This window comes from Podarcis bocagei (genome assembly GCF_964188305.1).
Source record: "Podarcis bocagei genome assembly, chromosome: 13".
Taxonomy (NCBI): Eukaryota; Metazoa; Chordata; class Lepidosauria; order Squamata; family Lacertidae; genus Podarcis; species Podarcis bocagei.
The window spans coordinates 21,323,518-21,340,813 of record NC_138138.1 but is presented as its reverse complement, the minus strand read 5'-3'; positions in this window follow the sequence as shown (position 1 = coordinate 21,340,813).

Genomic DNA, 17,296 nt, shown 5'->3' with positions numbered 1-17,296 from the left:
CGATTTTACTCTTCTGCGTTTTTGGTTAAAAACAAAATCCCAACTCTGCTGGGAAGCAGCTCAGCAGATTCTGCTGGACCAGCCCAAGCTCTGGAAATAGGTGTGTTACTTTTTGTTCTGGAGAGAAGCTCCCTTTCCTTTCACAGCTGCGCCTTAGAAGTGCCGCAATCGCAGTTGGCCAGAACTTGACCACTAAGCGAACAGAAAGGAGCACTTAGGAGGCAGAACCTGCAAGCTCCATTAGGTGGCGCTGTTCCTTTGCGTTGTTTGCAGCCCTGCTGATTTTGCATGCCATCGAGTACCGGTACATCCATTAAAATCAGTTGCTGAATTTCATGGTTCTCAGTGGCTTGACTCTAACTAACATTGGATCTCATTCTTTGACTTAAGTAGACTCAAACTAAAACGACGGGTCAAAGCTAATATAATTTTCCAAATGTTTTTCCTCCTGCACTCATAAGAATGGCAGGCTGGGATTAATTTGGTCATCTCCTGTTGCTAGTCAGGGGAGATGTGCTCTTAGCGGAAGGTCGAGAGGCAAATGAAAGCTGTGAAGCCAAGAGCTTTATTATGCAGTTATCACTTGCATATCCCGAAAAGTGCTTCCCCCCCCCTCACGGCATGTGAGTCAGGAGTTTGTCTGATTTCTGCACAGTCCTTCTTTCCAAAAGGTGGAAGGGTGGCAGAAATCTGGCAGGTTGTACAAAGACACACAGCCCTGTTCACAAGTGATGCTATTTGAAAATAGAGTATTGGATCTGAATATAAGAAAGAAAACAGCCTAGTCAGAAGGTTAGGTCCATCAGCTCCGTATTGTCCATAGCAGTGGCTCTTCAAACTTTTTTCTCTGAGCCACACTTTCAGAATAAAAAACTGCTTGTTCACGTGGTCAGGAATACATTGGAAAACGAAAATAAACCACTCCTAGCAGTGCTTGATTTATAGCACAGAACACAAGTACTTTAGAATACGATCACGGGGCATCCAGAATGCAATACAGCTACATAAGGACATGAATCATTCTCAAAATATAATTATAAACAAGACTCTTACATGTGTACTTTAAGTATGCGTACACACTCAGTGAGAGGTGTGAGCTTGCTTTTGCTGGGTAATCTCATTTATAACAGGTGTAATTTGAGACTGACAAACTCTCATTGACACAAAGAAGCCTTTCTCTTTTCTGATCTTTCATATTTGTCAGAATTGAAAATCCCTGTTCATATCATAGGAGTCAACCCTTAGGGGCCAAGGCTCTGTGGCCCCCCAATAAAATATTTGAGGGGGCCAAGTCCCCCCCCCAGTTGATGGCCATTGCCATTCAAATGGTGTGTCTTGTGATAGATTTTGAGGGGCGGAGCTTACCTGTCCCCAAATATTTTATTCAGGCTGGCACCCCTGCTTCCCACTATATTTTTTCTGCGCCCCATAAAAATGTTAGTGCAGAAATGGAAACAGGAAGAGATGCCCACGAAAGAAGAATGGAGGATGAAACTGATGGAATACGCAGAAATGGACAGATTGACAGGGAGAATTAGGAACCAACGTGACCAGAGATTCTCCGAGGACTGGAAGAAATTTACAGAGTATATCAAAAATTTCTGTGATGAGCAAATAATGTTTGTTGGCTTTCAAGAAGCTCTGTGAAATTACTATTAGAAATATTGTTTAAAAAATGTGATGTGATTAAGAGTATTTGAGTGCAATATAATATTGGGAAATGTGAGACGAAGATAAAAAAAATAAACGGAAAATTATCAGACAAGCTGAGGGAAGTTCTGGAAAAAAGGGTTTAAGTTAAAAATGGATGTATAATTTTGTAAAAATGTTTTTTTTTGATGGAAAATCTAATAAAAAATATTTATAAAAAAATAATAATGTTAGTGCAGCCTGCTGAATCAGACTTATCATCATCATCAACAACAACAACAACCACAACAGGATAAAGCAAAACAGGATATTGTCAGATTAACAAACATCAAAGGAAAATAAATATCCAGAACGAGAAACAGACAAAAGAAATTTAACTGGTCAGATATGGCAGATCAAAACCATAGGTCTCTGACTAAAAAAATTCCTTCCAGTAGCACCTTAAAGACCAACTAAGTTAGTTCTTGGTATGAGCTTTCGTGTGCATGCACACTTCTTCAGATACACATAGGTCTCTGAGTAATGCAAATGGGTTTACATTATCCTGAACCTCATTATTCCAGTAAATTATAAAAATACTTCAGTTCCCCACAGATACATTATCTGCCTGCCTACCTTCCCTGGTTCCCGCCACATTTGTAAGCTTAACCATACATGCAATATCCTAAAGCCTGGTTATCTGTTGATTCCTGGAGCGTGTGCTCAGTTTCTTCCAATTTTGGCAAATGACCATTCTGGCAACCACCAGCAAATGTTGCATTAATTCCCCATTAGTACACTATGCTTAACATAGCCAAATAACAAAATTAGAGGATCCATAGGTAAAACACAGCCTGTAATTACTTCTATTTCAGTTATTACAGCCTCCAATAATTTTCTAATTCTGGGACGCATCCAAAATATATGCCACATCCCAGCATTTACGCCTTTGCATGTCTGACAGGCATCACTTGCTGTACTGTATATTTGATTAAGATGTAACAGTGTTAGGTACTAGCGGAATAAGAACTTGTAAAAACCTTCCGTGTTTGCTGGAGAATGTCATGCCAGATACACTTCCATTGGTCTGATAGAAGATCTAGCCCTAGATCTCTCTCTCTCTCTCTCTCTCTCTCTCTCTCTCCCTCCACCAGCTATTTTCAATATGGATTTCTTGTTGGATCTAAAACCAATATAATCGTTCATATTTTACTTGATACAGTGGTACCTCTGGTTAAGAACTTAATTCGTTCTGGAGGTCCATTCTTAACCTGAAACTGTTCTTAACCTGAGGTACCACTTTAGCCAATGGGGCTTCCTGCCGCATGATTTCTGTTCTCATCCTGAAGCAAAGTTCTTAACCCGAGGTACTATTTCTGGGTTAGCGGAGTCTATAACCTGAAGTGTCTGTAACCGGAAGTGTCTGTAACCCGAGGTACCACTGTAATTCTGTTGTGTTTCTCTTTGTTTTCTGAAGCACTCAGGGACGGTGGACAGTTCAGCAGGCCTGACCATCCCAGATCGTAAGGGATGAGGTCGATGCTTTGTGTTGCTACTGCCTGCGGTCGCTGGTGGCGCAGAAGTGTGGAAGTCCAACAGGGAGCAGAGCCAATGACAAGCAGAATCAGCTCAATCTAGTTTTGCACCTGCATCCTCCTCCCTGACGAGTTTTTCAAGGGCAACCTGAGGCAAAGAAAGAAGAAATGGACAGTCAAGGCCACCCCCTGTCAGGGACGGGGCAGAGGAGGAATGGCGGAGACCCCCTCCCCAGCCTGACCCTTCCAGAGAAGAAGAAAACAGTTCAGAATTACAACAGGGGTTTGCAAAAATGTATAAAACTGGGTCAAAAATATGTTGGAAATGTAAAGAAAAGGAAGGAACCTTTTACCATATGTGGTGGGGATGCAGAGAAATTTGTAAAAAATTGGGAAATGATATATAATGAGTTGAAGAAAATGTTTAAAATGAAATTTGTAAAAAAAACCAGAAGCATTTTTGTTAGGGATTGTAGGACAAGACCTGCCAAGGGAAAAAAACCCATATTTACGTATGTTACAACAGCGGCAAGAGTCTTGATAGCACAAGGATGGAAGAATGAGGAAACCCCGACAAAAGAACAGTGGCAAGAGAAATTGATGAACTATGCAGAACTGGCAAAACTGACATGAAAATTGCGAGATAAGGACAACTGTGACTTTAAAGAAGAATGGGAACTTTTTAGAAATTATTTAAAAAGACAACAAAATGAACCGGACTCCTTGGCAGGTTTTGAATAAACATACACAAATTTATTGAGGGTTAATATAGTAGACAGATAATATAAAGATGTATACAGTTTTATAATATGCAGAGAACAACATGAGTTGAGAAATCAGAGAGAGGAGCTGAGGGAAGTCTTGGGGAGGAGGGAGGGAGGGTTGGTTTGGGAGGTGGGAGGGGAAAAATAATGAGGATGATTTGTTTTGATAATTTGTTATGTTGAAATTGTTAATAAAATTTATTTAAAAAAGAGAATTACAACAGCGGTTTGAGGGAGTTCGCAGTTCAGGGGAAAGCTGGGAAATAATGGGAGAGGAGGAGGCGGAGGAAGAAGGACCAGAGGGAGGACAGCTGATGGACACACTGTCTTTAGATAGTATTCCAGACCCCCCTCTCTCCCAGAACCCGGCGAGCATTGAAAGTAGGAGAGTAGAGAGCTCAGAGGGCACTTCTCAGCACCCGTAGTGATGACGCATTAGAGGATAGGGATGGAGACTCACTGCCATTATTCCGAGAGGCCACATTCCCAAGTCTCTCTCTGTGAATATTGAATAAAAACAGATGGTAAGGCTTCTCTCTAGTCCATTCCTGGCAATCTGCCATGGGCGTTTGTTTCTCTGCTGCCCGACACCCCCCTGGACTGGTTGTAAGTAAGAAAATAGGGCAGGTAGAGGGTGGCCAAGAACAGACCAAGGTTTGTTGGGCAGGGTCCTGATTGCTCTCCACTGGCTGTGGTCAACTTCTCTTTCAGCAGAGGCACCTAAGCCTCTTAATGATGGCAAGACGGGAGCAAATGCAACAGGGCAGCGAGCTCAGTCCTGGGCTAGCTCAGTCGGTAGAGCACGAGACTCTTAATCTCAGGGTTGTGGGTTCGAGCCCCACCTTGGGCAAAAGATTCCTGCCTTGCAGGGGGTTGGACTTGATGACCCACAGGGTTCCTTCCCTACAATTCTATGATCCCTATCTGATTGTGATAGGAAAAGCTGCGCCTGTCAAATTTCCCTCGTGACTGTGAGGCGCTGGATGGATCAACCTGTCCGTTTTGTCCACTCAGTTTCTCATTTTTCCATTCTTAATTCCTGTTTGCTACATTTATGATTCATTTGTGAATTTCTTTTTTAAAAAGTACTCATGATGATTCACCATTATTTCACAATGTACACCACCTTGCCTGAGATATCGAGCAATTCTCTGTTTTAAATTGCATTTTTCATACGTTATCTTCACTTATGCCTTTTTATGCCTCTTTCCCCTCAATATAGAACACTTTGAATGCAGTTTTCAACTGGAGAACTTGACTCAGAGATTTTTTTGGGGGGGAAAGGCAGGTTTCAATGGGTAGCTGAATTTTGCTTTCTGTATTCTTTTCAGAAATTACAAGTTAGGTACATCTACATTACAATTGTTTCTCCCCACCTATCTGTGACAGGGAGGTAGCTGGACAAAGGCTCAGGAACTTCTGGCAGGAAAGGAACTGTAACAAAATAAATAAATGAGCGAAACACTGAAATGCTCTCCAAAGACCAATAGGAGAAGATGAGACAAATTAAACAAGAGAACGAGAACTGAAGGTTAGGAAAGGGCCAAGGGAGAAATCTCCCTTTGTGGCTTATTAAATCAGCATTGTGCCCAAACCCTTATTAATCCAATTAAGCATAATTGTATTGTTTTCATTAAGCTTTACTGCTCCTGCACGTCACTGTTTCCCTTTCTGACACCAAAGGAAAGGGAAAACGAGGCCCAAGGCACTCTCTATTTGAAATCGGCCGCTCCGTCGCAATCGGGGAAAGCTGCTCAGGCAGTGCCGAATTTACGTATAAGCTAAACAACCTATAGCTTAGGGCTCCACTCTCTTGGGGCCCCCCAAAAAATTAAAGGTTAAAAACCTGGATGTACGTTTCCAAAATATAAGATAAAAAACAAATAAAATAAAACCTACATACAGCAACAATGTTTTGTGTTGTGTAGGCTTCCATGATGTAAGTTATGGGCCCCACCTGCTAGCCTGCTCCCTAAAATATCACTGCTTTGCTCCTTTCTATATATAGGGTGCCTACATTCTGCATGGACTGGTTGCATGACAATATGTGCAAATGGCTTTAGGTACCTATGAGGTCCATAAATTACCATATAGCATACATTCAACACACACAAAAACAGCGACAATTTGTTGTTGGCAAAGGACAGCTGGACGTATAAAGGGCCCCATTACCTTCAGTAGCTTAGGGCCTCATCAAACCTAAATCCGGCCCTGTGTTCAGGATATGGAGGGATTGCTTGTTTGTAGCAGATATTACAAAGGTAAACCTTTGGGTTGCTAAAAACAAGAGATGTGCTGCAGCAAACATTTTCTGCTTAGCGGATCCTCTCATTTCATGCCAGCTTGGGAGGGGGACTTAAGTTGTGGCACCGGAAAAGCTTTGCAACAGTGTACTTTGATTGTTTTGGCCATTTCAGCCCCCACTGGCTGCTCTGCTGTATTGTAGGCAAAACAACAACATGCCCTCCAATAATCCTCAGATGAAAATACAGTGGTACCTCGGGTTAAGTACTTAATTTGTTCCGGAGGTCCGTTCTTAACCTGAAACTGTTCTTAACCTGAAGTACCACTTTAGCTAATGGGGCCTCCTGCTGCTGCTGCGCCGCTGGAGAACGATTTCTGTTCTCATCCTGAAGCAAAGTTCTTAACCTGAAGCACTATTTCTGGGTTAGCGGAGTCTGTAACCTGAAGCGTATGTAACCTGAAGCATATGTAACCTGAGGTACCACTGTAGGGGCATTTTATTCTACATCAGTATCACTGCATGAGCACATACCCTCCAACATTTCTCTGATGAAAATAGGGGTGTCCTTTTCAACAACAACAACATTTATACCCCGCCCATCTGACTGGGTTTCCCCAGCCACTCTGGGCAGCTTCTAGCAGAATATTAAAATACAGTGATTCATCCAGTATTAAAAGCTTCATATGTCTTCTAAAAGTCCTATAGTTGTCTATTTCCTTGACATCTGATGGGAGGGCGTTCCACAGAGCGGGCACCACTACTGAGAAGGCCCTCTGCCCGGTTCCCTGTAACCTCACTTCTCACAGTGAGGGAACTGCCAGAAGACCCTCAGAGCCGGACCTCAGTGTCCGGGCAGAACGATGGGGGTGGAGACACTCCTTCTGGAGTCCAGCAACATCTAGAGGTCCACAGGGTCCTCACTCTCCCACCCTGATTTATCTTCTTTATATCTCAGCTTTCTTCAGTAGAAATCAAGGTGGCATCTGTAAGGCTCCCAAGACTCCCAGTCAGGCACTGACCAGACCGACTGGCGTCAAGCAGGCTGTGCCTTCAGACCATGTTGCAGTTCATACTTGCAGATTCTTCCCATGAAGTTGCCAGTAGACTTGAAACATGTTGGGATTTGTTCCGTGTTAATACGTTCCCTGCAGAGCTCGTGCAAGCTACTATTTCCTGCGCCGTGTGCTGATTTGGGGAATTTGCCTCTCCCCTTGCCATACCGTAGAGGAGTGTTGACTACAGTGGTACCTCAGGTTACAGACGCTTCAGGTTACAGACGCTTCAGGTTACAGACGCTTCAGGTTACAGACTCCGCTAACCCAGAAATAGTACCTCAGGTTAAGAACTTTGCTTCAGGATGAGAACAGAAATCGCACGGCAGCGGGAGGCTCCATTAGCTAAAGTGGTACCTCAGATTAAGAACAGTTGCAGGTTAAGAATGGACCTCCAGAACAAATTAAGTTTTTAACCCGAGGTACCACTGTACAAACGGGGGGGGGGGGGGGAAGGTCAGCCAAATAACTTTATCACATCTGGCATGAGAGGCAAGGGTCTGAAGGATGACAGTCTTTAGATAAGTCCTCCAATTGGGTATCTAAAGGAGAAAACAAACATCTAGGGAATGGGCTTGTCAGAATGGTATAACCCAGGCAGGTCAACCCTAGGAGTTTGTGTGTGGCCTGCCTAGAAACAGCCTTCTGGGCTCGGACGGAGGCGAGTTAGTTGCACTTAGTTCCCATTGAAATCAATGGGGGCAAATCCATGACTGATTTCTCCCACTGGGTTTCAAGAAGCTTCAGCTAAGAATGTAAGCAGATCCTATTTACAGAAGGTAGTTAACACTGAATAGGCTGGCTAAGGTTGAGGGAACGTTCTTTCGTGTGTGGTGGACTTGTAAAAGGGTAAAAGAGTATTGGGAAATACAGTGGTACCTCGGGTTAAGTACTTAATTTGTTCCGGAGGTCTGTTCTTAACCTGAAACTGTTCTTAACCTAAAGCACCACTTTAGCTAATGGGGCCTCCAGCTGCCGCCGCACCGCCAGAGCACGATTTTTGTTCTCATCCTGAAGCAAAGTTCTTAACCCGAGGTAATATTTCTGGGTTAGCAGAGTCTCTAACCTGAAGCGGGGAAAATGCTTAAAAGTACTTTTCAAAAACAAAACAAAAACAGAGTTCTTTTTGTTGGGGATAACTCAGATGGAAATTCCCAGGTGTCAAAAAAGGTTATTTATGTATGCCACTACTGCGGCCCGTGTTTGTTAGCCCCCAAAATGGAAAATGAGCGAGGCTCCAGCTAAAGAAGAATGGCAACTTAAGCTGATGGAATATGCGTAGCTCATGGACTTAACATATAGAATAAGAGAGCAAGAAGAACATACGTTTAGAGAAGACTGGAAAATGTTTATTGAATATATGGGAACTGTAGCTCTGGGAGGGGGAATAGATGTCTCCTAACTGAGTGCCCTTAACAAACTACAGTTCCCAGGATTCCTCAGGGGAAAGCCATGGCTCTTTAAAGTGCTATCATACTGCTTTAAATATATAGTGCACATGGGGGCCTTTGCTTTTGATAAGAGGGGAGATTTGCAAGGTCCTCCAATATCTGATGAACTGGACCTGAAGAGGGCCACTTGATTTAAGAGTCTTGAATTTCCAAAATCTCTGGTTTGCTTTAGAGGGGAATCAGATTGTACAGCATACAGGCTGCCCCCGTGATCTGCATCTCTGCCCTGTCCCTGCAACTTCCGCCAACATCCATAATCTTTCAAACACACCTGGAGGAGCTGCCTCTTTCAGTTCAAAGGCTGGATAATCTGGCTTGGAAGAGGATAAGGCCCTGCCCTTGATGCAATAATCCAGTGGATTCCATGTGATGGTTGGTGCAAGCATTGGTGGAGCAGCTTGCAACAGGGCGACGAAGAAGATGCCTGAAGAACGAGACGTTGCGCTGTTCTCCAGGTGGAAAACAAATGACGGATGTTATGAGCATCTGAGGTCAAGGGTGACTCATGACTTATTGGCGAGGGAGGGAAAGGGCTGCTCTCTTTCTCCCCCTTCTAATGTGATTCATGGGAAACCTGGACAAACCTCCACCAATTACTCTTCATCCTGTTGGGATGAAGGGAGGCAGATCAGATCCCCAGGCTGGGGTGTAAATAGGCAGCATTGGGTAACAGCAAGCAGAGAGGTATTCCTGTTGTGCCTCTCAGGCCAGGAACAAAAAGGGAATGTCTTCTCAGGCCATATTGCTGAACATGTAGTCCATATTCAGTTGTGGGTGATGTTCTGGATTAGGGCTCCACTTCTGGGTTTCATCCATATAACGTTTGGGTAAGTTATATGGATGAAACCCAGAAACGGAGCCCTAGTCCTTGCAAATATCTGTCCAGGTCTTGCAAACAATACAGTTCCTATGAACCTTGCTAAGAAGCAGCAAGATGGTACCCCATTATTGCAAGTAAATCTACACTCAAAAGCAGGGCTGGATTTAGGTTTGATGAGGCCCTAAGCTACTGAAGGTAATGGGGCCCTTTATATGTCCAGCTGTCCTTTGTCAACAACCCCGTTGCTCTGTCCCAGCTCCTGCCAACCTAGCTGTTTGAAAGCACACCAGTGCAAGTAGATAAACAAGTACCGATGCGATGGGAAGATAAATGGCGTTTCTGTGCGCTCTGGTTTCCGTCACGGTGTTCCGTTGCACCAGAAGCGGTTTAGTCATGCTGGCCACATGACCCGGAAAGCTGCCAGCCTGAAAGCGAGATGAGCGCCACAACCCCATAGTCGCCATTGTCCGGACTTAACCGTCCAGGGGTCCTTTACCTTTTTACCTTATCTGTGGAGTGACTCCCAAATTATAATGTGGAGTAACTCCCAAATACTTGCAATTAGCTCATCGAAAAAGCTTTTGAAACATATTCCCATGCTTTGATTCTGATTTGATTTTAGGATGTATTTTAATTGATTGCTTGATTTTATGGTAATATGTTATATATTTGATGTTAGCCGCTCTGAGCCAGGTTTTGGCCAGGGAGGGCGGGGTATAATTAAATTTGTTGTTGTTGTTGTTGAAGTAAAATTATTCAGATATTCTGGACCAGGGTCTTTGATATCATTTCTAAAACCGTTAAGCAACTTCCTTGCCAAATCTAGCTCTAGCCCTGCTTTCATTAAACATAGGTTCTGACCTCACTATCTGACATACAGCTTTAGGGTTTTTTTCTACTGACAGACACACATTTGGTGATGGCACACTTTTGGAAATCTGAGGCTGAGCTACCCTTTCAAGGTATGGTTCAACAGCATTTGGGATGTGGCTATCTCAGAGCAACTAACTGGGCTTAGAAGCGTAGCAAAAAGCGTAACAAAGAGAGATACCTTTGTTGAAACCATGGACTCAGCTACACTCAGTCAGTTATATCATTGTAACGTCATTGTAAAGATGTGGCACCAGATGGTGCTGTGGAGCAAAAAACTTGTCTGTGCGATTTTACGCAGGGGTTCCCCCCCTTTTGTTATAGCAATCTAATTTATTATAGCACCCCACTCCCACCCCACTGTGTGTAGATCTAGAGCCTGGTGCCCTTTCTTTTCATATGTAAGGAAAGTAGATAACAATTCTCTCCCACCCACTATTCTAATTTGTCTGTGGAGAGGCTATATTAACCGTTGATGTCTTAAGAATCTGCTTGACGCTACAAATTCAATGTAATTTTTTGGGTGGTGATTGCATTATATAACTAGACTAGTACCCAGTTATTGTTGTTCAAAGTTTTATTATTTGGGGGGTGGGGTTGCAAAAAAAAAAAAAAAAAAAAAGGATGCTGAAATTATAGCAGCTGGAAAAACAAATGAACCTTGAGAAATTTAGGCTACTGATGCAGAATCCTCCTTCCTGATCCGTGTGTGTGTGTGTGTTTAGCTCCCTATTTTCAAATGCATGACTTGGCGAAGGTTTTGGATCATTTAGGATTCTTTTCAGCAGCCAAAATACAGAAGAGGAGGAGAAATCGTAGAAGAGTTGGAAGGGACTGTGATCATGGACAATCTACTCCAACCCTTTGCAATCCAGGAATCATTCGCCCAACGTGTGGCTCGAACCCTTGGCCCTGGAATTAAGAATCTCATGCTCCTCCTGACAGATTGGAGCATTTTTCCTTTCTCCCACGGTTGCTGTTGGCAATGACAAAGAGGACTAGAAATACACGTTCTTAAAATAAGGAAAGAAAAATAGTAGAGCTTTGGACTCTCTTCATGAGGGGTTCCAGGCTGCAGTGGGCTGACACCTCTGTTTTAATGCTCCAAACCTGCCCCCTTGGTAGAGTTTGTACTCCTTGGGGGGGGGGAGCTTGTCAGACTCCCCAACCTGTTATTCCGGCCCTCAGTAGGACACTCCAGTGCCTCCAGATTGTAGGAGAGGCTCCGCCTGGAGGCCTTCCTGCTTCGCAAGGTACCAAGTGGCTTGGAATGTAGTGGAGCCAGTTGCGTCCTGCCAGCCTTCTCCCAAGAGGCAACAGGAGGCCTCGGGGTTTTGCCTTTCCTGGTCCTTCCTAACGCAGAAGGATGTTCAGGTGGAGGGGGGGGGAGGAGAGTGTTGGAGGAAATAAAAAGGAGTGAGATAGGAAGAGCAGCTGAGTGATTGATGCTCCTGTTTTCAAATGAGCTTCAACGCTCTGATCCCAATCACATTTTCTTGGATGCAAGTCCAAATCGACTGGATGGCAGCCTTCAAAAACAAGGCGATTAGGGAAGAGTTCAGAAGGTGCACACTACGGGAAGGAGGAGAGATCTGAGTTCTTCCCATAGCTGTCAACTGTCCCTTATTCGGCGGGAAACTCCCTTATCCCTTACCGTGACCGACTCTGGGGTTGCAGCGCTCATCTCGCTTTATTTGCTGAGGGAGCCGGCATACAGCTTCTGGGTCATGTGGCCAGCATGACTAAGCCGCTTCTGTCGAACCAGAGCAGCACGCGGAAATGCCGTTTACCTTCCCGCCGGAGTGGTACCTATTTATCTACTTGCTCTTTGACGTGCTTTTGAATTGCTAGATTGGCAGGAGCAGGGACTGAGCAAAGGAAGCTCACCCCATTGTGGGGATTTCAACCACCAACCTTCTGATTGGCAAGTCCTAGACTACATAGCTGTCAACTGTCCCTTATTTGGCAGGAAACTCCCTTATCCCAGCGTCGTGTCCCGCTGCTGTCCCTTATTGATGATGTCCCTTAAATTTCCGGGGTTTCAAAGGAAGCAGCTCCTCTCCCTCCCTCCCTGCCAGCCAGGGAGGAGGGAGGCTCCAACTGTGTAGCTTGGCTGCCCGGCCCGCCCCCCTCTGGCCTCCTCTCACCAGCCTTGGCCCCCGGGAGCCCCTCCCTGCCGGGACTGGCGGGAGCCTCGGGCCCTTCCGCCGCCATCCTCCTCGCGGCTGCCAAACTGAGCGTCTCTGCCTGGGGCCTCCCCTCTGCCCGCCGCCGCTCCCACTAGGCCATACTGCGGCTGCGTCGCCGAAGGACCCGGATGAGATGGGCAGCCTGGTGCGGCCTATGAATTGCTGAGAAGCCTTGAGAGGGGCGCGAGGGCAACTATAGAGAAAGCAGTTCAGAGAGAGGAGGAGGAGGCGGAGGCACGGGCAGGTGTTCCAAGGGCTAGCCATAGAGGGGGAAAGCGGAGGAAGGACCGCAAGCGCTTTCCCCATAGATTTGTAGTGGTAGACTAGCATAGATGGTCTGATCTGCGGGTTTACTTCAGGCGCTATTTATTTTTTTTCCCCTTCCTCCCGCCCCGCCTGATGGAACTGAGAGCTGCAGATGGAGCACGAGAGAAAAGATACAGAACTGCAGCAGCATCTTCGTAGCTTGGACTTCGTTTTGCGCGAAAAGTGGTTGCTGCTTGTAGTTATTTAATTGCAGTGTTTCATCAGCTGGTGTCTTGAGCAGCGACCTCTGGAAATGAAGGGCTAAAAATCGGCGCTGCTCTCCCAAATGATCTGGTCCCTTTAAACTTCGCATTTCAGCTGGTTGACTAAAATCCCTTATTTTGGCTGCTGATCCCTTATTTTTGAGGCTGCTGGTCCCTTATTTTCAAATCTGTAAGTTGACAGCTATGAGTTCCTCCTTGGTGGGCAGTTGTTGGCTGCAAGTCACTGTTTTTCAGCTTCAAAGCCCATTACAGGAGGCTTGCAAATAGACACGCACAAATTACTAGCCTGCCATTTATTTATTTTTTGGGGTAAGTTACTAGCCCGCTAGGGACTAGCACATGAGCAGAGAGCCCTATCCCTTCTCTCAATCATTTCTATGCTAATGATCCATCGCGCCTGTGCCAATCTTCTCGCTCGCCTGCAGACTGTTTATTTAGTTAAGTTAGAAAGTGCTGAATGCCAGAATAGGCTTGGAAGAGGATTACAGCTACAAAAGCCAATTGCGCCAAGTGTATCAATGCCACGTACTTGCTGACGTGCAATTCCTTGTCACCCACGGCTACCAGGCAAATGCTTAAATGCAAAGCTCCGTTGCAGTGTTGTTCTGTGGATGAGATGGATGCAGCCATAGCAGGCTGCTGCTATAATGGTTGGTGGCGATCATCCATGTTTTTCATTGGGTTTTTCTTTAAAGTCCATGCTCACAGATTATCTGTTAGTTTCAACAAGATTCAAGGTGCTGGTTTTGACCTTTAAAGCCCTTTGTGGATTAGGGCCCTTGTATTTACAGGACCGCCTCTCCTGGTATGACCCACAGAGGACCTTAAGGTCCATGAATAATCATAGTTTAGAGGTCCCGAGCCCTAAGGAAGTCAGATTATCCTCCACCAGGGCCAGGGCCTTCTCAGTGATGGCTCCGACCTGGTGGAATGCTCTGTCCCATGAGACCAGGGCCCTGCAGGATTTAAGTTCCTTCCGCAGGGCCTGTAAGACAGAGCTATTCCACCTGGCTTTCAATTTGAACTTAGCCTGATCTTTTATTCCCCTTCCTTCCCTCCCCCTCCCCTTTTTATGAAGATTACGCGCTCTGGGATCCCACAGCTAATTTTCCCCTGGTCTCCTCACTGGCTCAAATAGGACTAACTTGGCCAGCTAGCCCTGGTGATCATCTAATGTTTATTGGATGGATTTCCCCCCTAAATTGATTTTTGCATTCTGAATTTATTGTTATTCGTGTTTTGTCCTGTATTTTATGCTGTTTTTTCTTGCATCAATTAAGCGTTTTAAATTTGTTGTTAGCCGCCCTGAGCCCGGTTTTCTGAACCGGGAAGGGCAGGTATAAATAAATTATTATTATTATTATTATTATTATTATTATTATTATTATTATTACCTTTAATGTGTGTGGAGACTTCTGTTTGAGGTGTGTGGGTCGTCCCCCCAACAGGGTTTCAGTCATACAGATACGTAGCAACTTCAAAGGCGAGAGCATGGAGCCAGCACCCCCAATATTTGGCCTAAATTTACCCTGCTGAAGAACAGATGACACAAGCTGTAAAAATGCCTTTCTAGGCCAAAATGTCCCACACAAAGCAGAGATGGGGCACTCTTCACCCTCCAGGTGATTTAATGGACTACAACTCCCATCATCCCTGACCATTGGCCATGCTGGTTGGGGCTGCTGGGAGCCGGAGTCTCAACAAAATATGAAGGGCCACAGGTTCATCACCACGGGTTTAGTCTGCCCATCTGACTTTCACCTCTTTGATCCCAAAGCATCACCTTTTCACATGTTTCAAAATGGCACCCAAGGTGAAGCTGGAGGCCTTGTTGTCCCAAGCTCTTCCATAATCTCCCTGTTTTTGTTTCATGTTGCCGATTTTGCCTGAGGAGAAGGCCCAGAGGCATCTGAATAATTAGTATTGGGGTGTATAATGATGACGCCTCTTAGTCATGAAGATTCCTGAAGGGAGATGCAGTATCATCTATTCCAACCCAGCCCTTCAAAATGGAGGAGACTGCTGGAGTCACATGACCGCCAAAAGAGGGTTCCCCTGATGGAAGAGCTTCAGCAACGCACACTTTGCTTATCCTGGTTTTCCACCAGGTCAGAAAGAAATTGAGGAACACAATCCCCCTACTAGATTTTGGACACAGTTGTCCCATAATTCCTTGAGTGATGAGAAGTATAGAGGATGCTGCAATGGATGTGGACAGCTGCTATTCAGGGGATCACTGCTTCTAATACTGGAGGTAATTTATAGTGATGGACCTAACATTTGGGGGGCTCTGAAGCTTGAACTGTCACGGGGGGCCCTTCACAACCAGTATGAGGTGTGGGTAACCATGGTTGTCTTCAATGGGGTCGTTCCTCCACACCTTTACAACAGCTGTGCTACTGACGTCCCAGGCTTTGAGATTATTGAAATATAGACAACAACAAAAATAATCAATGTGACTCAGTTCAATATGACTCAGATTGGTTCTACTAGACCCCAAAATTTTAAGCAATGTTCACCAAAGTCGCTTCTGGAGCTCCTCTGGGATCAGGGGAGATGATCCATTCCATAGTAGATGCATACTAGAGCCCTAGGTAAAGGGACCCCTGACCATTAGGTCCAGTCGTGGCCGACTCTGGGGTTGCGGCGCTCATCTCGCTTTATTGGCCGAGGGAGCCGGCATACAGCTTCCAGGTCATGTGGCCAGCATGACTAAGCCACTTCTGGAGAACCAGAGCAGCGCACGGAAACGCCGTTTACCTTCCCGCCGGAGCGGTACCTATTTATCTACTTGCACTTTGACGTGCTTTTTCAAACTGCTAGGTTGGCAGGAGCAGGGACTGAGCAACGGGAGCTCAGCCCATCGCAGGGAGTTGAACCGCCAACCTTCTGATCGGCAAGTCCTAGGCTCTGTGGTTTAACCCACAGCGCCACCCGCGTCCCACTAGATCCCTAGTAGATCATGTATAGCAGAGTTTCCCAAACTAGGGTCTCCAGCTGTTGTTGGACTACAACTCCCATCATCCCTTGCTAGCAGGACTAGTGGTCAGCGATGATGGGAACTGTAGTCCAAAAACAGGTAAAGACCCAAGTTTGAGAAACCCTGAGTAAAGTAGGCTGAGCTCAATGGACTAATGGTAGAAAGCATTTTCCTAAGTTTGCTGTTTTTCCTTTCTGGACTGGTTTCCATGGCCATCTATAACCCAAGTACCAATCGTTTGTTGATTTTCTTTGTTGTTGCTGCTGTTGGCCATGTAGTCTGGATTGTGATCAAACGACTACCTACACATACACACACCTCTCTTTTGTCATAGCCAGCACCTCCTCCTTGCCTGGTGGATGAGCTTCTTTGTGATAAAGTTGCTCTATGGTCCTTCCTTCGTGCATTGCTTCAGTTGCTCCGACATCAAAAGCTATTTCCTCGGCCGCCCACCAGCAGTGGGTGTTCTGAGCTTACCTCACATGGCTGCGCCCTCACGTGCAGGGTGGGCGGGTGCTGCTGCTGAGCGTGCAACCTCTTTGTGGTGTCGAAACACGCCCTTCCCTCCATCTCCAGATAGGAAGGCCCAGCCACCCAGGATGTTGAGACATCTCAGCGATACCCAGGGGCGGAATTTGCATCAGGATGCTGAGCTGGCAACTCATGCAGGGGACCATTTCCCAAATTCAATGGGGGGAATGTCTGATGACGATAATCCAAACATTAGGTTTGTGTTGGGAAAACGTACTCTTCAAGCCGTGAGCTTGGCTTTGTAAGAGGGTTAGACCAATTCATGGCTATGTCCTACCTCTGCTGTGGAAAGCAATATGGGAGCACTGGAAAAGAAGAGGAGTTTGGATTTGATATCCCGCTTTATCACTACCCGAAGGAGTCTCAAAGCGGCTAACATTCTCCTTTCCCTTCCTCCCCCACAACAAACACTCTGTGAGGTGAGTGGGGCTGAGAGACTTCAGAGAAGTGTGACTGGCCCAAGGTCACCCAGCAGCTGCATGTGGAGGAGCGGGGAAGCGAACCTGGTTCACCAGATTACGAGTCTATCGCTCTTAACCACTACACCACACTGGCTCTCTGAGGCACCAACCAAGAGGGAAGATCAAGATGCCAGGACTGAAGGACAACAAAAAGGCATACCCTCCAAATGTCCCAATTTTCCAAGGACAATCCCAGAATTACAAAAGCCATTCCTGCTTCTGGTCTGATGTCCCTATTT